The sequence below is a fragment of the Rutidosis leptorrhynchoides genome, chromosome 4 (assembly GCF_046630445.1).
Source record: "Rutidosis leptorrhynchoides isolate AG116_Rl617_1_P2 chromosome 4, CSIRO_AGI_Rlap_v1, whole genome shotgun sequence".
Lineage (NCBI taxonomy): Eukaryota > Viridiplantae > Streptophyta > Magnoliopsida > Asterales > Asteraceae > Rutidosis > Rutidosis leptorrhynchoides.
In genome coordinates this window covers 418,618,121-418,624,817 of record NC_092336.1, presented here as the reverse complement: position 1 = coordinate 418,624,817, position 6,697 = coordinate 418,618,121, and positions in this window count along the sequence as shown.

Sequence of the window (6,697 nt, the reverse complement as noted above, 5' to 3'; positions counted from 1 at the left end):
ATCTCGAATGTTGAAGGGTGTTTTCGCACTATTGAATGCCCACTCGAGAAGAGGACAAGACTCGCTGTTAGCTTATTGCGGGGTAGGGCGAAGGACTGGTTGGATGGTAAGGTTGACATTGTTGGTGGTGAGTCATTTATGGGGTTATCATGGGACGATTTTAAGAAGGAATTCTTCGAGGAGTTCTGGACGCAAGCCGATTTGTCAGAATTGCATGATGAGTTGCGAAACTTGCAACAAGGATCTATGGACTTGAATACTCTCAAGACGACCTTTATGGCGAAGGCACGATTTTTTCGGGAGTATAACGGGAATGATCGTGTGTTGATGGGAGATTTCTATCGAACCTTGAATGATGACTTGCGAAACAAAATTAGCATTGGTCAAGTGAACTCGTTTACGAAGTTATTCACCGTGGCTAGGGGTTTCGAATCACATTCGCGATCGATGGTTAGTGAAACCTTAAGTAAGAGAAGGGTTGATTCGTATGGTGCTCCAAGTAAGAAAACTAAGGGTGCAAGTGCGAGTACGAGTAATGCGGGGAAAGGCACGACGAGTTCTCGTGCACCTAGATGTTTCAATTGTGGTGTTAGGGGCCTGAAGTTATGGGAGTGCACAATGCCGAGGAGTGGTGACAGAATGTGCTACTATTGTCATAAGGAGGGACATCGCAAGTCAGATTGTCCCGAGTTGGCAGTGGCCAATGCCGCGAGGAGGCTTTAAGGTACTTTTTATGTCCCTAATTATTTATTTTGTGCCGATGAGTTCGGGTGTGTTGAATGTATTGTGTTGTGCGTGTTATTGTTATGGGTGACATTCCTAATGGAATTACCCTATGGTGACGTTTTGATAAATGGAAGAAGGGCGTAAGACTTGGTGTAACCAAGCATTCCTTAGTGTTTCGGAAAATGTTTCTACCAAGCCATGGAAACGGGCTTTGGTGTTTGGATGTTAGCGCGTGTTCGCTCTTGTGTTGAAGTTGATGAATCATGAGGTTCGTCGGGTGGATGGAACACTAGAGATCGAGTGTTTTTGTAACACCCCGTTTTCCTCGTATATGATTTAAGGTGCGTACTTAATCTCGTGAATGTTTAATATCTTAACCATGATCAATTTTATATAGTTTAAATGTTAAAGATTGAGTGATCAGGCCTTCTATCGCGTTTAAAGGTGATATACCGCGTTCTGGCGTTTAAAGGCCATCGCGATACTCATGTGCATTTAAAGGCCATCGCGGTACTCATGTGCGTTTAAAGGCCATCGCGATACGCGATGTAAGTGTTTGGGATGCGATGACTTCAGAAACCAGCCTCCTGTCCAAATAAACGTGATAGTGTCGATGTATTGACAATTTTAACCCGTTTTAAATGGAATCTTTTGGGGTGTTTTGGTCTTTTTACTTGGTGAACGGTTTTGGGAGTCTAAAAACTGATACAACCCTATCCTAACTCATTAAACACTCCTTCACCTTCACCAATTAAATTCTATAGAGAGAGAGATTGAGTTTTAGAGTGAGAGAGCTCACTTTGGGGAAGAAGAAGACCAAATCTCACCCAAGCCCAAGTTTTAAAGTTGTTCCCTACGTCTCTAGCTACGTCTTAATAGTGTTGGTAAGTCTTAACTCCGTGTTTTGAGTTTAACCTGATTTATGGCAAGGGTTGTTCATTTAAGACTTGTAAGACCCATTTGGGGGTTAAATGGGTGAATTTGGGTTAAACTGGTGTATGGAAACCCTAAGGCTTGAAATCTAGGGTTTGGTCATGGGTTTGGTGTTTGTAAGTGTTAATTGAGTTGTTAAAACACTAGTACACTTGTGTGTTAGTGAAAGGTTGTTAATGGGTTTAAGTTTGACCAAATTATGAGTCTAAATGTTAAAATGGGTTAAATGGGTAATGGTTGACCTAGCTGGGTAAGATGGGTATGAAATACCCTAAGTCTGTGTTAGTTGGTGTTGTGGGACTTTAAGCACTAGCTTTTAGTGATTTATGACAAGTCTTGACCTTAAATGGGCGGTTTTGGTGTAAATGGGTCATTAAATGCACATGAGTTAATTGTTGGTGTTTAGTCCAACGAGTTTGCGTATTGAATGTGTACTTAATGTATTAGGTACTTAACTTCGAAGCTTGCGGATTGTGAAATCGTCACCTAGGTGATAAGGTGAGTGGAATAATTATATGTGCGTATATATAATGTATTTTTTTGTGTAGCGTGAGGTGTGAAGTGTCGACGTGTTAAGACACCACATCTCACGTGACGAGTGAAGTGTCGACGTGTTAAGATACCACTCGGGGGTGAAGTGTTGACGTGTTAAGACACCACTCCGGGAAGTATGATGGGTGAAGTGTCAATATGTTAAGGCGCCACCCGGGGTGAAGTATCGACGTGTTAAGATGCCACCCATGGGGTTAGGGTACGACGTGTTAAGTACTCTAACAGTTGTTATGAACACCGATGGGAAATGCGAGTACCATTCCTTTGTACGATTGGTTAACCATGGTTATGTATTGTGGTGTAGCATATTATATTTTTTGTGTTATATGCTATTGTTATGCTAGCTTGTGTTGTCGGAGTTCTAGCGTCATACTTTGCGATGGTATGCTAATTTATATTGCTAGCATGTATGCGGTAAATATGTAAGTGATTGCAAGTGAGTAGGTTATATATGTATATGTATAAGTATTGCATTCACTAAGCGTTTTGCTTACCCCTCTCGTTGTTTACATTTTTAGGTACGATTATGGAGAAGGGAAAAGCGGTTGCCGGGGATTAGATATTCCCATGTTAGTTGCTAGATGAAGCTTTTGGAAGTCGACCTAGTGTTTTGGATAGTTTAGCCCCAAACCATGATCGAGTGTCGTTTGGATTAAAACTATCATTTTAATGGGTCGAACTTGTATTTCATTTGATTAAGGGCCTTTAAGCGGATGATGTAAACTTTAAACATGTTAAACGTTTAAACGCTTGTATGAAATGGTTGACATCTTATAACCAATCGAAGTGACGTGTTATTGGTTTGTTAATTTAAAAGAAATTTTTTTATGTCGGGTTAAATACGGGTTGGGTTGTTTCAAGTGGTATTAGAGCATGGTCTAAGGGATTTAGGCGACTTGAGATAGGTGCCTAGACTTAGACTTTATTGTGTATACGTTGTATGCGGGACTTGTAGGAGACGGGTAGGAACGGGTTTGGTTAGGGCCTAGGTTTAGGTGAACTAACCTTGCGCTACTTGTTTTGTGCTGTATTTGCAACTATCAAGTGAGATAGACGTTATACTAGCAAGTTAATGCGATGTGCTCGCGTAATAATGACTAGCTACCATTGTTACGGGTGCAAATCGTGTCAACGAGCGATGTACGAAGATTGTTGAGCAAGATGGGGTGGTGAGGTGTGTGTGTGTGTGTATATATATATATATATATATATATATATATATATATATATATATATGTATGTATGTCATGTCTTTTTGTTTCGTTGTTTAACCTATTCCATTTTATAGAATGAAGATGAGAAACGGACACGACACCGATAATGGGGGCACGAGTTCACGGCCAAAGTTGAGGCCATTATGCAAAGGCGTCACACGGCCTTTTTGGAGGATGTTAAGAAGATGTTCTTAGATTCGAGTGACGAGCAAGTAGTCAATCTAGTCAAGAAACAAGTAAAGGTTGTCATTCACGAAGATAATGTGGGAAGACGAGACTTTTTCTATAAGAATTTCAAAGATGCTCAACCTCCCACTTTTGAGGGCGAACGGGATCCCCTAAAGAGCAATCGTAGGATCTCTGATATGGAGGGGGCGTTTCGTACTTGTGAATGCCCTCTCGATAAGAAGACGAGGTATGGTTGTAGCATGTTAAGGGGTGACGCCAAGATGTGGTGGGACGAAAAGATTCAGCTTTCTGGTGAAGAACAATGTATGGAATTCATGTGGGATGAATTCAAAACGGAATTTTTCAAGGAATACTGAACGTCGGCCGATCTTTCTATGCTTAAGGACGAGTTGCGTGCCTTGAGGCAAGGGTCGATGGATTTGAACACTCTCAAACCCGTTTTCTTATCAAAGACCCAATTTTGCCCAGAGTACGTCGGTAATGATCATATGTTGAAAGAATATTTCTATCGAACCTTGAACGACAACTAGCAAGAAAAGATTAGTAGAAATTCGGTGAAAAATTTTGATGAGTTGTTTGACATTGCTAAAGGTTTTGAGTCGTTCGTTTCAAAAAAGAGTGGCTTTACGTTTGGCAAAAGAAAGTTTGAAGCTACTAGTCATTCGAACAAGAAGAGTAAAGGTGCAACCGAGAGTGTTGGTAGTGTGAAGAAGGGTGTTTCCAGAGGTTTTTCTTACACGTGCTATAATTGTGGACAAAAGGGTCATATGGCTCGCGATTTCCTGAACCCATCTTCCGCAAGCACACTCACGTGTTTTAATTGTCAAAAGCAAGGACACCGAAGGTCGGAGTGTCCCGAGTTACGGGGTGATCAAGTTAAGAGGTTGGAGAAAGCGGCGGCTACGGCTCGGGGGCGAAATTATTTGATGACCAATGATGAGGCCAAGCAATCCAATGAAGTTGTCTCAGGTACTTTCATGGTTATGGAATAGAGTTCTAAGTGGGGGAGTTTGTACTCCCGCACGAAGAGGTTTTTAGTGAGTTGATGTTGGATGGAGCACGTATAGATTTAGAGCTAGTGTTGACACCTACGTTGGTCGATTGGGGTGAAAGTACGATTTGGATTAAATTGTATCTATCAAAATGGATTTAGATTATCACCGAGGTGGTAATATGGTGAATATCATTGAGAGATAATGGACGTGTTCGACGAGCAAGGATAGATCCCTGGTTAAGGGATGTGCATGTCGGATTCGCTTCTAGAGAATTATTGTTTTGTGCCTAGGTGCGATATTGGTGGTTCTTGCTCGATTGTGATGGTGTGTGCACGCATACGTGTAATGCGTGTGCGAAGATTCCAAGTGAGTGGAATGTTTCGAAGTATGTGTATATACTTGTTGTGTGGAGGTGGATGGTTGGTGTATTCCGTTAGGATTCACTATGGCGTGTGTGCAGTGCGGGATGCTACACTACTCATTGATTGAGGCCAAAAGTGCGTGTGTGAGATTGGTGAGTTACGGTCGTTGACTCGGTCCGCTAACTTCATCTTGGGAGTAATGTTATATCGGCATGGTATAACATTATCGGGAAATGAGAGTACCGGTGGGAAATGAGGGTACCATTCCTTGTGTTGTGATTTGGGAAGTGAATATCGGTTTGCACGTATTCACAATGACTCGGGTTGTTGTGGTCATCCCATTTGTTGGAAATGTGGATTAGGTTGGTGAATATCGGGTTGTTGTAAATTCACTAAGGTTCGGGTTGTTTCGACCATCCTCCATATATGTTTAGGCTCGGGTTGTTTCGGCCATATTTTGTGTGATTAGTGATGCGATAGCCGTGTTTCGCTCACATGTTATTGAGGGTGTGACTATAGCCGTTTTTGGACACCTTAGGGTTAGCGTTGCCATAGCCGTTTTGAGCGCTAGCGGATTTAGCCGTTTGCTTACGATTTTACGGTAGTTGCGTATTAGTCGTGTTTTTTCACTACAGGGGATGTTAAGTGGTAAGTGTTATCCGTAAGGATTCGCTTTTATTCGGTCTTCATCAGTTTGGTTGTTGACCTTATTTTTGGGCGTGGTTACTTTAGCATTGTACTTGGTAAGGGTACACTAAAGGGGTGATATCTCGGTACGAGTTTGTTTGAGTTCTTCCCAAAGCGAGGAATTGAGCAAGTTTTAGTCCTCGGATTTGCGGATCCGATAAATTGCGGGTGACGATTTAGTTGTTAAAGGTGACTCATTGAGAAGAATTGCCTAGAGGAGTTGGAAGAATACATGGTGATTCCGCGTATCCTAAGTGATTGTTGTAGACTTCGAATGTTGTGTACATAGCATGTCTCAGAATACGTGCAAGTGTGTATTTGATAAATGGAATAATCTTCGGGTTAATGGAAATGTATTGGAAGTTGGATTGGAACGTATGTTTGAGGACCATAGAGTGTGGGTCTGAACGGTAAAGTGACGAGGATCACGGGAACGTGATCGAATTCAAGTGGGGGAGAGTTGTAACACCCCGGTTTTCTAAACATGACGCTTGGGGTGTCATACGCAGTCCAAGAGTAGGTATTTAATCATTAGGAAGTATTTACTTGACCACATTGGACTTTGGATGTTTTTAAAAGTGGAATTGGGGTGAATTAGGTCATCTGTCGCCTTTTAAAAGGGTTTGTCGCGTCCCAATAGTCGCGTATCGCGACAAACGTGACCAGAACATTACAAGCTAAAAACCTATCCCTGCTCGATCTGTCGCGTTTTGGTTGACCCCTTCGCGTTTTGAGTCGTCGAGAACCGCGATGACGTGTCGCGAAACGCGACACGTTGACAGATCAGGTATCCAACTCATTTTTAAAAGGGATTTTTGAGGGTGTTTTGGTTATTTCACATTATGGACGAGTTTTAAGGCCACAAATCTGGCCAAATCTTATCTCATTCTCATTTTCCTTTATCTCTTCTCATTCTTCAAACCCTAGTGAGAGAAACAAGGTTTTAGAGAAAGAAAGTGGGTTTTGAGGAAGAAGAAGGTTGATTCGGGTTAAGGCGCAAGAGGCAAGGTTGTTCATCTCGTCAACGACAACATTTTGG